At 41.4% G+C, this 21,130-nt stretch overlaps 1 protein-coding gene and 1 pseudogene across 2 annotated transcripts in view; both read left to right on the plus strand.

Annotated features, from left to right (window-relative positions):
• LOC122467750 overlaps positions 1–19,101 on the plus strand; it is a 29,478-nt pseudogene extending 10,377 nt beyond the window's left edge.
• Positions 1–21,130, plus strand: part of MCTP2 (multiple C2 and transmembrane domain containing 2) — a 240,030-nt gene that overhangs the window by 177,552 nt on the left and 41,348 nt on the right. The gene's annotated exons all lie outside the window — the stretch shown is intronic.

Raw genomic sequence — 21,130 nt, forward strand, 5'->3', positions numbered from 1 at the left:
CTGCCTTCCTTGGGAACCATTGAAGTTCTCACAATTTTTGTAAGGAAATTTCCATGGGCTAACTTTCCATCAGAAGTTGCAAAATTAGAAAATGTGATGTGTGTTTTGCTGTTAAAAAAAAAATGGCTGCCTGTGGCCACAGTCACCTACACCTCTTTCATAAATTTAATTTTGCATTTCATTGGTGATTTTTATGTATTTAGTAATGTGTATTTTTTCAGAAGATAGATCATCGATAGCCCCAAAATTTGGTCCACCCCAATACGCACATACAGACACAAAAGAGAGGACGAGGAGGAAGAAGAAGAGAAGAAAGGAAAAAAAAAAAAAAAAAAAAAAAGAATGGCAAATAGCCTATTGCTTGAGTTTACTTAAAGATAATCCTGCAGGTGGCGATAGAAACTCATAAATGATAAAAGTCCAAGGTAAATTTCTGTGGATTGCTTCTTGGGGATTTTAATTTCAGCAATTTATTTTTAATTTAATACAATCATCTACAAGCAGAAATCATTATGTGAGTTTAAGGAAAAAACTTGGGGTGTTGTATAATCTCTGAGTTTATAATCACTTACTCAGATATTCTATGGCGTTCATCTTTAGGCACAAGGGATGAGATCTGGATTATTGTCAAGTTGGTATAGATTTCATAGGACAGCCCATTTTTTCCACTCTTAATCTTAGTTTTCTTAACCAAAATTTTATGCCTATGCCATTGGTCAGGTTTATAAAGTCCTCTGCTATTGAGTACGAAGCTGCTTAGGTGCAGTGCTTGCTTGCTGTGTGTGTGTGCATGCGTGCGTATGTGTGTGTACATAGACCTTCACATCAGAGTATTAAATCCAGTTTTTTCAGGAGGGCATTTTCTTCCTCAGCTAATTGTTCATGGTTAGTTTTAATCTGAGTAGGATCACGAATTGCTTGAAAGCTATTTTACCCGTGGATTAAAAACATAACATAAGCACTTTCTTTAAAACATTAGAAGAGGCATAGTGGATATGGTAACGTTCTTTCCATATATTTTCATGATTTCATTTTGGACCTTAGGCATTGTCAAAGTAAAGTGAAAGCATTCAGTAGATCTTTCTTCACTGCGTGTTAAGGTTTGAAAGTTCTTAAATTGCTTTTTGTGAGTATGTATTTTCATTTGCCATTTCTTCCCTTAGATTTGGGTTTGAAGATGCTAACTCTGAAACGATTTGCTTAAACATAAAGCTAATAAGCAGCTTTCCTTTTTCCTTGCAGTCTCATTCAAAAATCCTTCGCAGTACACATTTCTTGATTCTAAGAAAATGTAATTATTTCGGTTTAAATGCTTTAGACTATTTAGATCTTGAGTGTCTTGAACGGACAGCTGTGATGGTCTTGAGCAAATTATGTGAATTTTGGCCTTTGTCTCTCTTCTGAACATTTCACTAGGTCTTGTGATAAAGTTCAGAACAATAAGGTCTTGTATACCATAAGCTCGGATACAGAATTTCCTATAATGGAAGAGGGAGGAAAAGAAAAAAAAAGAGCAGAAAAGAAACCTTCTAGCCTTCTTACATTCTGTTTCAATTGCTATTCCAATTACTCATGAGGGAGAAAAGTGGAAAGTAAGTCAGACTCTCAGAAAACCTATTTTGCTGTCTTCCTATAAAGAATATTCAGTTCTCTGCTCTGTTAGCAGCTGACCAAAATCTAATCCATTAAAAAATATATCGCAGTAAGCAGTTCTTGAAAATGTTTATAATAAATGGTAAAAGCCAAGCTTCCACTGTGAGATTAGCAGTTGGAACAGGATGTGTTCATCAGGAAATAGGTTATTGCCTGACCAGTGTGCCCTGTCCCGTAACCCGCAGGACAGATGAAGATTTAAAAGCTTGCAGTGCAAGGAGTTTGTTTGATTTCCCCTCTTTGCTTTCTTTTGCATATTCCAGCGCGGCTGATCACACAGGGCATTTTTCTCCATGAATCCATTATGAAGTTCATCTTGTTGACAAAAAAAACATCAGATGTTTTAGAGGTTGCCCCCCCCCGGCCCCCCTGCGGCCCATACTCATCGAATGACCTATGCATATTAACGCCACTGTAGTTGTCTCCCCTTATCCGTGGTTTTGTTTTCCATGGTTTTAGTGGCTGGGTGTTAACCGTGGTCTAGGAGCAGATGATCTTCTCTGATGTTATGTCAGAAGGTCACCGTAGCCTAATACTCCGTCACCGCGCCCACGTCATTCACCGCCCTTCATCTTTCTGCATAGGCATTTTATTCTCTCCATCATCACAGGAAGAAGGGCATGTATAGTAAGATATTTTAAGGGAGAGAGAGCGAGAGAGAGAGCATATACACATAACTTTCGTTACAGGATGTTGTAATTGTTGTGTTTTGTTATCATCCGTCTCTGTTGTGAATCTCTTACCGTGCCTAAATTTATGCATTAAGTTTTATCCCAGATATGTAGTATAGGAAGAACAGTATATAAAAGGGCTCGGTACTATTTGTGGTTTCAGACAATCCACTGGGGGGGTCTTGGGAGGCACCCCCCGCAGATAAAAAGGGCCTATTGTAATTCACTTTTACAGAACAGACTCTGTAGCTTTAAAAAATAATAAGAGAATCGTGAAAGACTCTTTTCCAGAAGTCTAGACTCACTCTCTCCCTCCCTCCCCCCCCCCACCCCCCCACTCGGCCCATCTTAAAGATACAGGAAATAGAGCAGAGGATTAAGGTGATTTTCCTGCTTTTGCTTGATCGCAGTCCAGTCTCAGACCTAGTGGGCAGTGGTGCTCATGAATAATGCCTTCTCTGTGGATGATACCTATAGTAACACACACGGAGTGACTAAAAGATCAAATATGCTGGCTAAAAAGCCTTAGGGAAGCATTATGTGTCTGAGGTCTGATCTATTGTCTAGGAGGTCGGAGAGTGTTAATGCACTCTGCAAAGATTACACTCCCACTCTAATTGCTACGGCACTTCCTTAAAGGATTTAAACAGTCAGGAAAGGTGACGCTCCTTGTCAGTTTTTGTCTTCTGCCTGCAGTTGAAGTCTATCTGTCTTTCCACTGAGACCACTAGATCAAGTAACCTAGCCATCGGGAAAGGCGCAAACTCTGAATGAAGAGGGAAAGCAATGAGAGGGGTTATTTACAGCTCCATTATGACTTGCTCTTTAAATGCTTTGCATTCCACTTCTGGTGTTTACGTTGTGAAAATGACAGCATATCTGTGTTCCTGGGGGTGGGGCTGAAAAGAGTCTAAGGCTTCACCTTGAGTTTTGATCAGATTTGTTTTCATAATCTTTTCTCCATGCTGTGAGGCCCAGTGTGGCATCTTGGATTTGGATTATTTCGGTTCAAGACCCGGAGGACAGTGGACTTAAGCGTTTCCTCTGTGCCGTCCCTCCCCAACACACACACACACACACACACACACACACCCATGCTGAAATGTTTATCCTGAATTAGGCATTTACAAGACTGACCCACCCGGAGGACCTGATAACTTTGTCCAGACCATCACTGTAAATTTCAAATGTTGTGCAAACACGTTCTTAAAAAGCTCCCTTCTGCCTTAGAGAATGCTTCTGAAATCCTGCGTGTCCAGGAGCTGACAGAGTAATGTTATCAGACCCTGTATCTCTTACGTTGCTTGGATTATAACTCAGTATTTTCTAAATGCCGCTGCAAAGCTTCAAGGAAGGTTTTCCAGTTCTTCTATGACAGGAGTTTAGGAAATATTGGGGATCTGTATGTTTGAGCCAGAATATTGAATCCTTAAATTCATAGTGTGCATTGCTGCAGGAGTGGGAAGGACATGCTTGCCTTTCGCCCTGAGCATTTTCTACGCGCTCTGCACGGTTGCATTGTTGCGAGGTAAGAATTCCTCTTAGATCAGTTCAAATCGCTAATATATGTGGCTTAGAGCCTGCAGTATAATATTTATGCAGCTTCCAAAAGAGACTTGGGAGGATTCCCTGTAATTCAAGATGGTAGTCTGAATGATGGGTGTAGGATTTTTTTTTTTTTTTAAGAAATCCTTGTTTGTCCCGTGGGATTTTCACACTTTTCGCCTGACGGCACTGTATTTTACTCATACTGTATAAAGCTGTCAGTGTGTTCGTTATATGTGTCTCCTGAACACTCTGAGCAGATGACAAGAACAATGGCTGGAGGGGAAGAAACACATTTGAATCAACATCTTCAGAGCAGAATTGCTCTAGCGTCTCCTGTTCCCGCTCCTACGCGGACTGTCCCTCACACTTTGCCTTGTTGCATGTTCCCTCGCGCTGTTGGTAGATTACACCGAATGTTTCATCTGTATATAAAAATTAAAAATTCAAACAAAAATCTGGCCCACATAAGAACAGGCCCTTTGGGCATATGGTTCATTATGCAATATTCGTTTAATTACTAAAACACTTGGGATGGCTTTCCTGCCCTTACTTTCAACTTGCAAAGTTGGATCTCTTCTGTTGCACAGAAAATGTAGCACAGAATTCTGAAGGAGCAGAAAAAGGAAAAGCAAAGAAAAAAAAAAGAGCCTTTGAAGAAATTACTGGAATTCACCAAAAGGAAGTAGGATTCTCAGGATGAAGCCAGTGGAAATAAGGATTTCTCTCCCCCCCCCCACCCCCACCTCTCTTTTTGGTCTCTATCTCCCTCCCATTAGGCCAGTTTTACTGTGGTTAGTTTATATAAATGCAAACAGGGCGGGAACACAAAGACTCAGGATTCAGGTTTCAAGTACATTCCCTCTGAGGGACTCAAGTGTCTCCATGAAGCTGGCTAAGTTTTATTGGTTCGAAGGGGAGTACTCTGAAAGTGTGCCTTTAATTGATTTTTCAGGGCAAACAGGTGGTGATGGTTTAGACATGTCCTAGCCTCACTGCCACTCCTAATTTGAGGCTGCACGTATAATAGCTTTATTAAAATATACAATCTCCTGGCTTTGCTTTTACCTGAACATCTGCCTCTTGGTCTTTAAAGGGCCTTTTAAAATATTTTCATTCTGTGCTTAAATGGATCACATCCTAGAAAGGCTGGAGGAAGTCTTTATTTTCTACTCATGGCATCAGACATTATTTTTGGTTTGAGATGAACGACGTTACAATGCAGGCGGCATCTTTAAATAGGATCATTGTTGTTTTAGAAATTTTTGTGGTTGTCATTGTTGCGGGCACATTTGTTTACGTGATGTGACAGTGATTTGACCTAATTAAGAGGCCAAAAGCTGATGTTTACGTGATGTTTACGTGATTTGAACATAAGAGGCCCAAAACTGAGTTTGTCAATCCTGGGTTTTGATTTGAACTTTTATTTTTGGTGAGCAAAAGATTGAGTGAGCAGCTGCGTGTGAGTGTATATGAGTGTGTGTGTGTGTGTGTGTGTGTGTGTGTGTGTGTGTACGTACTTAGATACCCCATCTTGGGTTTCTTCCTGGTTTATAGTGATGTCTCAGTGTTGTAGGAAAGCTCTTCAGATTCCGCCTGATCGAAATAAACGTGGGATTCCTAAAAGCATGTTTAAGGAAAGGAGGCTCCAAACCTTGGCCTCATGTTTGTTTTTAGAGGCAAGTATGTGTAGCCCGCATATAAGCAGTTCTTTTTTTGATGAAGCAAATAGACAGTTTATCCAAGTAATGGGAGACCATCTAAGGCATGCTCGATAGGATTCCTAAAGGAATCGCTCTTTGCTATAAATAGCATCTCTCTGTCATCACTATTGGAGGGTTCCTGAAGGAAAGCACCCTAGTCGGGTTTAAGCACATTGAATATGTACAGAGCTATTGCAGACTTCATGCGAACGGGTTGCAAGCCTACTTCTTTTAGTGCCAGAAATAAAGCTACAAGCAGAGTAACTTAATACAGTGAACTGTTTTACTTGATCACTGCACTAATGCTAATTAGATACACTTGCTTTATTACCCAGAGCGATTTCTTCTGTATTCATTCTGATCTAATCTTTCTGGGAACATGAAGGAGTCAGTCGTAAGTGTGAAGTTTAAGCTTTCCGTCGCCACTCTGGCCTGATGTTCACGTGACCAAAGTCAGAGAACACTTTTCGAGAATGTTTTGTCCACGTGGAGTACAGTTCCAGCCCCAGTGGATTTCTACCACGGAGGGTGCCCACAGTGCCAACGGTTGCACATCTGAAAGAAGCGAGATACTTATCTGTACATTTAATGGGATTTTTCCTTGACCCCTTCCAGATACCCAGCTTTATGGGGAATAAATAAATGTGTGAGGATTTGTCCTCCCTTCCTTTAATCAGAGCAGAGAATTTGCCAATGGCTTTGAAAGATACATTTACCGAGATCAGACGTTCTACGGCTCCATTACCAGTTTCTGCGAAAACGCGTGATGAGACATTTATTATCTGGTTGTAGACCTGAAATGATAATCCTTCCAGGAGGTAAAAGCTGATAGTGGGAGCCCATTAGTTGCTTTCTTTCATTTAGTTCCGAGCGTTTCTACTTTGTGAACTAGTTGTTCTGCCTTTATGCGTAATGTGGGACTTTTATTTTGTTTTATTTATTTATTTTGAGAGAGAGAGAGAGAGAGAGAGAATGAGCAGGGGAGGGGCAGAGAGAGAGGGAGAGAAAGAATCCCAAGGAGGCTCCGTGCCGTCAGTACAGAACTCGACGAGGGGCTCGAGCTCACGAGCCCTGAGATCCTGACCTGGACTGAAATCAAGAGTTAGATGCTTAATCGACTGAGCCACCCAGGCACCTCAGATGGGGGCTTTTATTGGGCCATGGGCGATCGTTGGACTTTGTCCCATTTATATAATGTCACCAAGAAATGGAAAGTATACAGTGGCCAATAGCCTGATACAAACATGAAAGTGATGGGATTTTTTAAAGGTTTTTTTTTTTTTTTTTCAACGTTTATTTATTTTTGGGACAGAGAGAGACAGAGCATGAACGGGGAAGGGGCAGCGAGAGAGGGAGACACAGAATCAGAAGCAGGCTCCAGGCTCCGAGCCATCAGCCCAGAGCCCGACGCGGGGCTCGAACTCACGGACCGCGAGATCGTGACCTGGCTGAAGTCGGACGCTTAACCGACTGCGCCACCCAGGCGCCCCTAAAGTGATGGGATTTTAATAAACGCTTTGTACTTAAAGGAGGGAAAAGATCATGCATTTAGTATTGAGCTTATATAAATACAAGTTAGAAGCATTCTTTTCTGTTTTTAGAAAGTCACAAGGTATGTTCAGAAGGGGAAACTAAGTTAACAAAACCTGCATGTCTAGAAGAATACAGTGTAAAAGTCTCCAGCCTATAGTTAATTTTAAGATTATATGGACTTATGTATAGGCTTCTTCTAAAATCAGAATGGAATTAGCTATATCTGTAGAAACATCCGCATTTTCCTTTTACACAGAAAAGTGTTCTTGTGAAATGGGAAGTTTGCAAATTACATAAATTGTTTACTCCAGCAGTCACGGAAGACACTAAAAGTAGGAAACACCTAATTCAGGTGTCTTTCTGCAAAAGTACTGGGAGAAGACTCCCCGCACAAAACCAGAGCTAGCTGGCAGAGTTTTGTCCTTAAGGGATAAGGCAAGAGGCCCAGTTTGACTTTTTGCCCCCAGTGAACTGACCAGATGACTATGTCATGTAGAAACAGTCAAAGACAATGCCAAAATGAACACCAGAAATGGCATATTTTGATGCTCCAGAGAACAAATGGCTAATGAGCCTTGATTTGGTAAACTTTTCCTGTCTCTGTATATGGCATGATGTAGAGGTGCAGGTAGGTAGGAACTTTTTACTGGAGGACAAGGGAGAAAAGTGAGGGTCAGGCCAGCGAAGGGCATTTCGGTTTGGAGCCCAAGCCAAGTTGACGTTTGCCAAAGCCTTTCTTCCACGATGGGTGCCTCTGTTCCCTTTACCTCTTTCTAGGTGGAGACTGGACCAGGAGGAGCACATCCCTTTCTAGACCCTGGCTCCTGCCAAAAGTGTAGAATTCACTTTCTGGCCAGTCTACACAGCCCTTCCCAGCTTCCCTAGGGAAATCCTTTGACATTATACCACTTGACTCGCTTTCTGTTGCTCGTCTAACAAATTCCCATACATGAAGTGGCATTAGACAGCACAGATTTATCATCTTACAGCTCTGGAGGACAAGAGTCTACCCCAGATCTCACTGGATCTAAAATCACGATGTTAGAAGGGCTGTGTTCTATTCTGGTGGCTCTAAGGGAGGATCTATTTGCTTTCCTTTTCCAACGTATAGAGGCTGTCCAAGTTCCCTGGCTCATGATCCCCTCTCCATCTTCACATTCCAGCAAAGGCACGTTGTTGAGTCCTCACACGGCGTCACTCTGACCTTGCTGTGCCCTCACATCTTTTCCTTTCTTCTTCTGTCTCTGCCCTCCACGTTGAAGGACTAACCCTCATGATTACATTCGACTCCACCAGGTAATCCGTGATGAACTCCCAATGTGAACGTTAGAGGATTAGCAGCCCTAACTCCTAACTCCATAAGGGAAACCTTAGTTTCCCCTTGAACTGCAACATAGTCATTTTTCTGCCTACCCCAGCTAGGCCCTTCATCGCCTAATTGTGGTGTTTCGTTCATGTGGCATTCTGATGAATGAAGATTTATGAAACAAGCCTTGGCCCCTTGCGTAAGTTCATAGGAAGTAATTCAGTGAGGCGTTCATTTGGGAGGAGGGAAGAGGTCACGGACCGTGGGCATTTCAGTCAAGAGTGGCTGGGAGAACTGCAATTAGAAATATACCAAAGTCACATGTTATCGGCAACGTGGAAAGATTTCTGGTATTTGGTCAGCTCGGTGGGCTTCTCTCATGGCGGCTGGTATATGGAGGGCTTTATGCCCAGGAGGAAGCAGTGTGCCTGCTCACATAGCGGATCTTGGGTGTGAGAACCTCAACAAGGAGAGGAATAGGTGGGGCTAGTTTCAGAGGCCCACTAAAAGGGATGAGGAGACCAGGAATGAGTCCAAGGGTTGTCCAGGACTCAGAAATAATTCCTGGTGAGCGGAGGAGTATAACTGGGCATCAAATGTATGGTGGTGGTTCCCCACGCAACTCCCCACAGTTCCTCCAAATCCAAACCATGTTTAAAGAACCTACAACAGCCCGTGTGCTCTGTAGAACACCCCTGAGCATCCCAGACAGAGGTGATCTTGTTCTTTCTCCTGGGCTATTGCATTTCCTTCCTGAATTTTTTTCTTCGGTTTCTCACTGCATTACTCCGTTCCCGTGAGTAAGAGCGCTTTGCTGCAAAAATTATCTAGTTGAATATCTGATCCTGGTTTTGTTTTTTTTTTGGTGTGTGTTTCATTTACAGTCACATCTTCAAGTTGTTACTGTGACCTGTGGGTCTCTCCACTAACTGGCCCCCGATTAGTACTCCAACCTTCTCTCCAGTCTCGTTTCTCTATGATCCATCCCAATGAGTTGTCTTACCATCTTTAAAGATGTGAAGCCTTTATTGATTGATTGATTGATTGATTGATTGATTTTTACCTCTGTTGTGTCTTTTGCTCACGCTATCCTTCTCTTACTAAAGAGAAAGTTAGTTGAAACAAAGCACTGCCACTCTCTAGCATTGGGCAAACACAAAGAAATAACTTACTAAATATCTTCTCTTTGGCCTGCGTGCTTTTCTAGAGAAATAATTAGTGACATTGAGACCAACCAACCCTATCTTCCAGGTGGCTTTCTTCATGCTTTTATTACTGCCCCTTGACTTGGGTTCAGTCATTCATCCGCTTTAAGAATCATGCCAGTGATGATGCCTCCTCCCTTCTGTCATCGCCTTGAGTCCTTCCGACAATGCTTGGGGAAGATATTACTGTTCTCATTTTCAAATGAAAAAAAGGCTATGTAGCGTTTCCACGAGCTGCGAGTATCCGCTGCGAGGATAGAACCACGATTTAGAGCCAATCAAAATGAATACGTCCTAAGCACCATTAAATACATGCTTCATGTTAAAAAATGTAGTTGCCTCACAACTGTTGGAGATGACACAACAGGAAAGCGTGTAGCATAGTAGTTAAGGGCACTCAGCTCCATAGTCAAACTCACTACAAATCAAATTGTTAATAATTTTATTTTCTCATTTAAAATGTTCTTTTGATGACTATGCAATCATATATAATGATGTGCTCTGCTATTTTTATTTACAACCATATGTGAATAAGACACCATGAGAAACTCTAATTTCGGGGTGTGTGTGTGTGTGTGTGTGTGTGTGTGTGTGTATGCATGCAGAGATAGTTTATACTGGTAGATGCTGGATGATGGAAACTGTCATTCTGTTCCTGTTTTCTTTTTTTCTTAAATAACAGTAAGTGCCCCGTACATACATAATAAACACTCCATGAAGGTTCGTTGAATGGATGTTTGAATTGATTAATCAGTTCCTCAGTTTTCATTGATTTGGAACCCATGGTATATTTGACTGCCTTGACTTTCTGGGCATTGATGTAGATGGAAATAAACCTCTAACCAGAACTTTCTCCTGCTCCCCCTTTTCAAGCCACACACAAATGTTCACATGCTGGGGGGCTGCGGGGTATTGCAGCGGGGGAATATTTGTAATTCATGTATCTGGAGTATCTCAGGTTCTGTTCTCTTGAACTTGTATAAAGCCGTAGTTTAGATTCTGATTTAGGGCTTCCTGGTCTACCCTCCAGACCACTACAAGCAGCCTTGTGTTGTGACATCATCCAACTGCAGTGTTGGGTAACAAGTTGTTGAAATGCAAAGGATACAGTTAGACTTTTAATGCTCATCTTGACTGTAGTTTCAGTTCAATAAATCTTTGAGTATCTATTACGTACAAGACACTGTCCTATGTTTTATGTAACTCTTGCAAATTATATATGCTTCAGGATTTCAAAGAGTAAAACTTGAACAAAATGACCATGATGCCAGGCAAATGTATTTTGAGCCAGTTATAAGGTATCATGAAACACCAAGTAACATAATGGCTTATCCCAGTCAGGGGAACCAATGAGAAAGAAAAAAATAAAATTAAATTAAAAAAAGAACATTCCTAGAGGCACTTAGACTAAGAGGCACTGAGAAATAAAACATAGGCAGTTTTTAAGAAAGGTAAATTTTTGTGTGCCTAGAATTTAGAAAATATGGTAGGAGAGAGTCAGTAAAAACAATAGATGTAAGTTTAGGCCATATTTGGATTTGATCCCCTTGGATCTCATATTAATAGTTGTAGACTCTGTCTCTAGAGAGCAGGCAGACACAAAAGGCTTTGAGCGGGAGTGCACCATGATGAGAACTAAGCTTTGGGTTATTACTTTGGCCTTGATGTGAAAAGTTAGGAAATAGAGAAAAGTATTATGATAATACATGAATTTGAAGTTTATTAGAGTAATCTGGGCCAGAGATTGTCAACTTGCAAACAATAGGGGCCATATTTGGTTCAGTGTGTGTGTGTGTGTGTGTGTGTGTGTGTTATTTGGTTTCTGTCTTTTCTCCTTTTCTTCTTTATTTTTAGATAAATTTTGTAAATGTTTATTTTTGAAAGAGAGAGAGAGAGAGAGAGAGAGAGACAGAGCATGAGCAGGGGAGGAACAGAGAGAGAGGGAGACACAGAATCTGAAGCAGGCTCTGAGCTGTCAGCACAGAGCCTGATGTGGGGGTTTAAACCACGAACCGTGAGATCATGACGTGAGCCTTAACTGGACGCTTAACCAACTGAGGCACCCAGGCACCCCTCTTTTCTTCTTTATTCCCCACCCTGGACTTCCTTACTTTCCAGATCAGTTCTTTGTCCGTATCATTTATAAACCAATATATGGCTGCTTGGGAGCCCTCAATTGCATGGCCTTTGAAAGCATTCCTAAGTCGGTGCAAAATCATACCCATTGTGTCTAGTGGTATGTTACCTGCCATAAAAAAAATTAATGTAAAATATAATGTATATATAAGGGAGTTTATAAAACTATGCGTATGTGTGTACAAGTTAAGGAATAACCATTAAGAAATACTTGTGTGCCTATCACCCAACTTGAAAATTAAAAATCTCCATTATTTTCGAAGCCCTTTTCCTTTTGCCTCTTTGTGATCGAATCCTTCTTCATTCCTCTTCCCCAGAAGTAATGGCGACACTGAATATTGTGTCATTCTCTCACTGTCCATTGTAGTTTCGCCATTCTCTCCCTGTCCATCGTGTCTGTCTCTGAACAGTGTAATTCAATTTTGTCTGTTTTTTGGAGAGTGGATAAAAGCAATCACAATACTTTAATGCCTTACTCTGCGGGTTGCACATTCACTCAAAATAGTATTTTTGACGTTCATCCGTGTGGCTTATCTTCATTCTGTACATTTAACTTTACAAGTGAATTATTTGATGTATCCATTCTACTTTAGATAGACATTGGATTGATTCCACGTTTGTTGTTTTGTGTTATTATTTTTTTTTAATTTTTATTTTTGGCTGTTATGAAGAGTGTTCTTGATAATAGTGATACGTGTTTCGTCTGGGGGGCACGTGCAGTTTAGCGTCATGACTCCTAATGTGTGGTGCCGGGTCATCAGCGTCAGCATCACCTAGGAACTTGGTAGAAATGCAATTTCCCTGTCCCCACCCATTGCCTTCAGGGATGAGACCCAGCAATCTTGTTTAAAGCAGCCAGCCCCCTGGTATTTCTGATGCACACCAAAGTCTGAAACCCATTCCTCCCAAATTTATACCTAGGATTAGAGTTACTTGGTTATCTGATCATTCTCTTTAGTTAATGCCAACCATTTCCCAAGTGACTGAGCCATCAGGCATCAAATGAAAGTTAATCATTGCTCTGCATCTTGGAAAACTCTCGGGATTAGCTGGCTTTTTCAATTTTGTCCATCTGACGTGTGAAGCGGCACCTTGGAGTGGTTTGAATTTGCACTTGCCTCATTACAGATGAGATTCAATGCGTGGGGGCCTTTATGTGCCTCTTTGTTCTTCGTTAGGTAACCCCTACCTTTTTATTGAAAAAAAAATTCTTGGGTTTCATGTCAGATGTATCAATAATTTTTCCTGTGGTCTGTGCATTTTGTGTCATTGTTGAGGAACCATTCCCGGGCCCACGGACATAAAGATACCCTTTACATTTTCTGTGGCTTTGCTTTTTATACTAAAAATTTAAAGCTCTTTTCGATTTGATTTCATCATTGGGCTCTGGCTCTCCAGGTAATCGGTCTCGTACCAGTTCTTGAATCCTCTACTCTTTCCCAGGGGCCTGCAGTTTTCACAAGGTCATGGATCAAGTTGTGTTGTCCCATTGGTCTCTTGTCTACACCTCTCTCAATGTGACACCAATATTTGGCTTTAGCGTGGTTCCAATTTGTTTGACCTTTTCAGGAATGACTTGGCTGTTCCTGGCTTTTTGCTTTTCCACGACGGAGTCGGAATTGGCGTGTTGTATTCCACAAAACCAGGGCAAGACGCAACCAATATTGAAAATGAGGCAGACTCAGAATTACTGAGTGAACTGTCAAAATCGAGACATTGAAACATCACGGCAAAACGAAGCCAAATGAATTGGAAATATAAATGAGAGGCAAATCGATGCAGTAGCGTACGTGTGTAAAATACAACGGAAAATAAAGTGGGAAGTGGTCTCTTCGAAAAACTAGTAAGATTGACTATTCTCTTCTGAGAGCTTTCAGTGGACAGGGTAAAGGCACGAGCATCAGGTATTAAAAGGGGGAAATTACCCAGATAAGGCGGAGATTGAACATAAAAGGATATTATGAAAGCGTATGCTTAAAATGTTAAAAAATGTATGAAATAGGTAAAACTTGTAGAAAGGTGTCTCAACGTGACTGAAACAGTATGGGAAATTTAATGGCCCTAAACCCATTATATAATTGAATCAGTAATTTAGTATCTGTCCAGAAAATAAAATGTAAGGCCCAGATAATGTTAGAAGTAAATTTTACCAAACATTCAAGGAACATATAAAACAAATCTTATATAAAGTCTCTCCAGTTATCTTCTGGCTATTATCGTCTTCTTCTTCTTTTCTTTCTTTTTAAGTCAGTTGTCAGTTTAATTTTTATTCATGGAGAGGAAATACTTTTCTTCTTCTTTTTTCCTTTCCCCCCCCACCCAGTGTCTGCCTTCCGACCTTTATTTTGGTCATTAGTTACGGGCCTGCGCATGGTTTTTCTTTCTTTTCATCGTATTTGAGTTTCTTTAAATCTGTAACTTCACATCTTTGGTAAATTTGGGGAAATTCTCAGCCAGTATCATTCATAGCTTTTGCTCTATTCTCTCTTTCCTCTGTTTTCCTGGATTCCACATTTAAAAAAAATTTTTTTTTCAACATTTATTTTACTTTTGGGACAGAGAGACAGAGCATGAATGGGGGAGGGACAGAGAGAGAGGGAGACACAGAATCGGAAACAGGCTCCAGGCTCCGAGCCATCAGCCCAGAGCCCGACGCGGGGCTCAAACTCACAGACCGCGAGATCGTGACCTGGCTGAAATCGGACGCTTAACCGACTGCGCCACCCAGGCGCCCCAGGATTCCACGTTTTTATGTGTAAATTAAACTTTTCTCAGTGTGCCGTATAGCTTTTTTTTCTGTTTTATTTTCTTAGTGTATTTATCTCTGCATAAAGTATAGATATTTTTACACAAATACACCAAATCGTGAATGTTCTCTTTTCTGTTATGCTAGTAAATTATTTCATGAGCTCTTCATTTTACTCACCCCTTTAAAAAATTTTTTTCTAGCTTTCCATTAGATCTTATTCTAGATATACCAGTTCTCTGCTGATATTCTCCAGGCTTTTATCCATTTTCATGTATATACATATATATATATATATATATATATATAAATCATAACTGCTTTAAAATTCATATCTGGTGACTCTAACATCAAAATCATCTACTTGTTCTGGTAGTCTTTTTTTCTCTTGATTATTGGCCATTCTTTTTTATCCTAACTAGGATGAGTTATTTTTATTAAATGCTGGATAAGATTTATTAGAGTGTCATAGGGGATATGGACTGTGTTATCTTCCAGCAGAGAGGATATAGAGGAGGTGGGAAGAGGTGAACAAGTCCCTGTGATACAGTCAAGGCTGAAACGATCCAAGGAAGGATTTCAAACGTTTTGAGGATTTGGCTGTTTCTCGTTTGCCCCTGTAGTTAGTGCATAGCCCTTCAGGTGTCTTAATAAAAGCATGACCCTTTTCTCTTGTCTCTCAAGTCTTAGCTGTCATAGTTTCTATGCACTCCAATTTTTAGCACCCTAGATTATTACATTAGAAACGAGCTCTATGCTGCTAATCTGTGCCCCATCACCATTTTGTTGCACATAGTGAATTTTGGTCCTAAATTGCGAATTGGCAAAAGAAAACAAAAAAAAAATCCCTGAAGGAGGTAAAGGGGGTAACCTAAGCTTCGCCTCATTGCATCTGTCTTCGATTCTTTTTTCTATAAGTTTTAACATTTATTTTGAGAAGGAGGGAAGGGCAGAAAGAGAGGGTGAGAGGATTCCAAGCAGGCTCCTTGCTGTCAGCACAAAGCCCGACACGGGGCTCGATCCCACGAACCGCGAGATCACGACCTGAGCCTGAATGAAGAGTCAGATGCTCCACCGCCCGAGCCACGCAGGCGTTTTGTTTGCTTTTGTGTGGGTTTTGTTTTCTGTGGGAAGATGGAGGTGCAAAGCTTCCGCTTCATACCGCAAAATTCAAGTTTATGTTTCTACTTCACACACCGGCTTAACACAAGAGTGTCTTAGAATTCCTTGAATCAAGCTGTACTTCTCCCAATTTACGGGTTCTACTGACCCCTATTTTAGTTCTAGATTGCCTCATTACGCACAAATTAGCGTGGTTTTTTGTAAGTCCACGTCTGTGGAGGTTCGTGTACACATCTGTCATTGCTCTGAGCACATACATGCTTGCATTCAGCCTTTAGACCAGGGACAATTTTCCATCTCTTTGAAGTCTTCTTATGCATACTTTCATGAAGGTCTTTTGGTGATAAGAACGGATGGCTTTTGTGTTTCTGAAGTGTCTTTGTTTTACTCTTAAGGCAATTTGTTAGATTCAGTATTCTAAATGGAAAGATGGAGATTGTATATATTCCATTTTCTTGCTTTTCTTGTTGCACTGAGAGGTGAAGTTACTCAAATTGCTTTTCTCTTTATAACCGAGCCATCTTTTCTCTTTAGCTGCTTTTAAGTGTTTCTTTTTTGTTCCCAGGTGTTTTTTTTTTCCTTCAGTTCTATGGCATTTTGTACGCATGTATTTATTTACTCGGGAGTAAATAAATTTATTCATTCGGTGGGGTGCCTGGGTGGCTTGGTCGGTTAGGCGTCCGACTTCGGCTCAGGTCATGATCTCACGGTCCGTGAGTTCAAACCCCGCGTCGGGCTCTGTGCTGACAGCTCAGAGCCTGGAGCCTGTTTCAGATTCTGTGTCTCCCTCTCTCTCTGCCCCTCCCCTGTTCATGCTCTGTCTCTCTCTGTCTCAAAAATAAATAAACGTTTAAAAAAAAAAATTTTATTCATTCGGGGTTGGGGGTGGGGAAGAGTGAGCAAGAGAGAGGAAGAGAGCGAGGGAGAGAGAAAATCTTAAGCCAGACTTGGAGCCTAACACAGAGCTCCTGTCTCCTGACGGTGAGATCATGACCCGAGCCAAAATCAAGAGGCGGATGCTTAACCAACTGAGCCACCCAGATACCCCTCTAGTATGGCGTTTTTAGGCCTAAATTCCTTATTTACCCTGGTAAGGATTTTTTTTTTTTTTTTACTTCCTATATGGGTCTCTTTCAACAATTTTGGAAAACTCTCATTTTATCTTCCTATATGACCTCTTCCTCTTTCTTTCATTAATCCCCTGCCCCCACCCTGACCGTCTTCTCTTCTCTATCATCCGTGTCTCTTCGCTTCTCTTGGATATCCGAATCTTTGTCTCGTCTACATCCAGAAGTAATTTCCTTGGAGCCATTTCTCTGTTCACTGATTTTCTCTGCAGCTGCTTCTCGTCTGTGAATCACTATACCCCTCACGTTGAAGTTGCATCCTGACTGCTTTCTGTTGCTCCTCACCGATAATCCAGCTCAGGCTCCATGGTCCACCTTTGAAATAATTTCCTTTCCTTCTCTACCTTCATTGTACTCAGTGCAACACCTTAGGTGAGCACGGCTATAGAGAGGCGCGCTTAGGGCCTCTTGACGCACATATTGCGTTTCTGTAATCCACCCTTCTTTCCCCTCTTCTAGATGCCAGCACCGTCCTCAAGCTCTAATACGTACTCCGCATCCTCTCTCAGGTCGTGACTGTGGTTGGCACAGGTGCCCTTCTGCTCACAGGCCCCCAGCGGCTCAGCTTCTCCCTTCGAATAGACATCAGAGACCTTACAGCTGTGGTCCCAGCCCCTCAGGACTGACTCCCGGGCCTCTCCCGGTTCTTCACTTCTTTTCTAGAGGTCTTACTCATGCTGCTTCAGCCACAGGGGTACTGCCTATTCCTTGCACGTACCCGTTGTGCTCCCACTTTTGGACCTTTGGATCCACTCTTCCTTCTGACCAGAAACCCTGCTCACCCGGATTTCCATACTTCCTCCAAGGGCTCTGCTCATAGGTTGCCCTCTTGGCAAGGCCTTCCCTGGCCACCCCCACTTAAAACTGCACCCCCAGCCCTGTTGCCTGGTATTCCCTTCTTTTCATTACTGTTCGTTGTGTTGTGTTTTTTTTTTCCCCACGTAGCGGTTTTTATCGATATTTAATATATACTTGGCTTATTTATTTTATCTGTCTCATCCTTCATCCCCAAATACAATGTGAGTTCTGTCGAGGCTGTTTTGTTATTGCTGGTGTTATTGTTAGGAGCGGTGGTTGGTTTGCTGGTTTCCTTCACTCTTGCTTCAAAGTCAGCATGGTTCGGCTCTTTTCCGGCTGGAACCGTAGAGGGTGCGGAAGAAAAGTAAAAGAAGGCTCCCGCTGTGCCGGAAACCCGTAAGGAAAAGCAAAAGTATTTTGCAGAGTTGAAGGTCAAGCATCTGGGGGAGAAGTTTTCCCAAAAGGTGCTTCGAAAGGCAAGGAAGAAGCTTACTTACAAAAAAGCTAAGCATCACTTAGCTAAGTAGTATAGGCAGAGTTACGGCACTGAGATTTGCGTAGCTAGTATGGCAAGAAGACCTGGAAACTTCCGCGTACCTGTAGAACCCAAATTGGCATTTGTCATCAGGATCAAAGGACCGTGGGACCGTGTATACCATGGGGGTACCCAAACCTGCAGTCGGTAGATGAATTGATCTATAAGCATGGTTATGGCAAAACCCATGAGAAGCAAATTGCCCGGACAGGTAACACATTGATTGCTTGATCTCTTGGTAAATATGGCAGCATCTACGCGGAGGATCTGATTCACAAGCTCTGTACTGTTGGAGAAATGTTTCAAAGGAGCAAACAACTTCTGATGGCCCTTGAAATTATCTTCTCCATGAGGGAGCAGGAAGAAAAAAAGCTCACCCATTTTGTCGAAGGTAGAGATGGTGGCAACAGGGAAGACGAGATCGACAGGCTTATTAGAAGGATGAACCAAGGTATCTCCCCCGATGAGTTGTGTGATCTGGTCAGTTAATACACGCCTACTTTCACATTGAAAAAAAATTAAAATAAATCAACAGAGTTCACAGTAAGTGTTCAACAAATGTTTCACGAAGGGACAATGAGCAACGAGTTTATACGTGAAGTAAAGCAGTGACAGGAAATGGGGTTAAGGTATGGTGCTCTGGGATGGGTTGAGGAGGAAACACTTCAGAGGTGAGGAAATGCTCAAGGAGTAGCTCTCGAAGTGAGAGCTTTTGAGCTTTTTCTCAAAAGCAAAATCCCGAACACCATTTCACGTGTTGGGATCTGCAAATAGTGTACTGTGATTGGGAATCTAGAAGTTGTGGTGGATATTGGCTTAGAGTTGACAGTCCGGTAGGAGCCAGTTAAAGGAACTTCTTAAATCTTAAATTACGATGCCTAAGTGTCATCACGTAGGCCAGGAAGCTATAACCAATTTTCATCAGGTTCATGGGCACGAGAAGACCTGGAGGTGTTTTTCGGTGTATACTATTGTTTTGCTTTATGATAGTGGGACGTGTGACACTTTTTTTCTCTTTTAACCACAACAAAAGAATTTGCACTTTCTCGAGAAGGAGTTGCTTACTGATTTGTTAGAGCAGTGAATGTATACTTGGTCAAATTGAAAACAGATTCTAGTATTATTTCCCTTTTCTTTAACCTTGGAGTTCTTTGGAAGAGAAGTAGCACAGCTTTGTTTCATCTTTACCCAGTACCTTTATTCTAAAATAACGTGAATGAGAATCTCTTCCCCCGAGTATGCCCTGTGCTTACAGGATGGTTATTCATGAAGACTGTATGATTATTTCAGGAGACACTGGTTTTCCATGTCTAGATTTAATGTGTATTGTAACCTATGAACCGATTCTCACAATATTGGGGAAGACATGCATGTGCATTTTTAAAAATTTTTTCTAATTGTTTTTGGTCATAAGGCAAGGACCACTCCGGTGGTTTTCACTGGAAGCTAATCCCCTCTTCGGTATTTTGCAGATAAAACACCTTCCAACTCCTTTGAGTACTCAGTCAAAGTTATTGAACTTTGAAACAGTAGTACCTTAGCCAAAAGGAATCAACTTGCCCTTCCTTCATGCATCTTGGGATATTGCTTCTCAACATGACTTTAACTCAGTGGTCTAGTACGTTCGTAGTTTGGGATAAAGATATTTGATGGCCATTGGATTGATTGATTGCTTAATTATTTCCAGGTCACTTCCTAATGAAACCTGAGAAAAACGGAGCCCAATGGGGTCTGTAAAACTTTTTGTGATACGAGATAACATCCTTCTCATGTCATACCTAATCAAATTATACCTGGAAGATTTGTTCAAGTGTCTATGGCAGGATCTGTGATGAAGTTCTTCAGTCACAGCTACCTTGGAACCACAGGCATCACATATTTCTATCTTTAGCATTATCCTTAGCAAAACACGAAGTCTCTTTATGCATCACTTTTTTCTCGTCCGAGATTTGGCACGTATATATTTTTGTATCTGTTTTTGTAAAAATGATTACAAACAGATTTGGGGGCAAAAGGTGAAATCATGTTTGTAGCTAAAGGTTTAAGGTACTTTCTTAGAGTTGCTTTTTGGGGGAAGGTAAGACTGGGTCACCTTAGCATCCGCATGTGGAATCCGCATTGTGGAGGGAAGAAACCCACTCTTATGTGGATCCTGAGAAACTTAACAGAAGACCATGGGGGAGGGGAAGGGGGAAAAAAAAAAGTTAGAGAGGGAGGGAGGCAAACCATAAGAGACTCTTCAAAACTGAGAATAAACTGAGGGTTGATGGGGGGTGGGAGAGAGCGGAAAGTGGGTGATGGGCATTGAGGAAGGGCACCTGTTGGGATGAGCACTGGGTGTCGTATGGAAACCAATTTGACAATAAATTTCATACTAAAAAAATTTTAAAAAAAACCTTAAATACTGTATTTTTTTAGATGGACAGTTTTCACTTTTATTATTTTTTATGTTTCCTGCTCATATGTACTAGTTATCGTTCAGTGTATGAGTTTATTTTCCTTCACCTCATTGAGCATATTTTTAATAGGTGGTTTAAAGTTCTTGTCTTACAATTTTAACATATAATTCACCTTGAACTTGGCATCTGGTGATCACCTCTTCCTTGAAAATGATTTACATTTTCCTGACTCTATGTGTGTTGAGTCATTTTTAATTATATCTTAGATGTTAGGAATGCTATGCAGTAAAGACCTTAGATTTTCTTAAATTCTTTCAAATAAGGTTGATTTTTTTTTTTTGCTGAGTTTATTTATTTATTTTGAGGGAGAGAATCCCAAGCAAGCTCTGTACCATTAGTGGGGCTTGAACTCATGAACTGTGAAACCATGACCTGAGTTGAAATCAAGAGTCAGACGCTTAACTGACTGAGCCACCCAGATGCCCCCACATAAGGTTGATTTTACTTTTTTAAGAAGACTTTTAGCTTCATGAAGCTCTAATTGCCAATTCTGTCACACCTCCTGTGGGTGGTGGCTCTGATCCCAGTTAAGCCTTTGAGTTTGCCCCACATCTATGGCAGAGACCTGTAGTGGAGTTCACATACAGAATT

Source organism: Prionailurus bengalensis, chromosome B3, assembly GCF_016509475.1.
Source record: "Prionailurus bengalensis isolate Pbe53 chromosome B3, Fcat_Pben_1.1_paternal_pri, whole genome shotgun sequence".
Classification (NCBI taxonomy): Eukaryota; Metazoa; Chordata; class Mammalia; order Carnivora; family Felidae; genus Prionailurus; species Prionailurus bengalensis.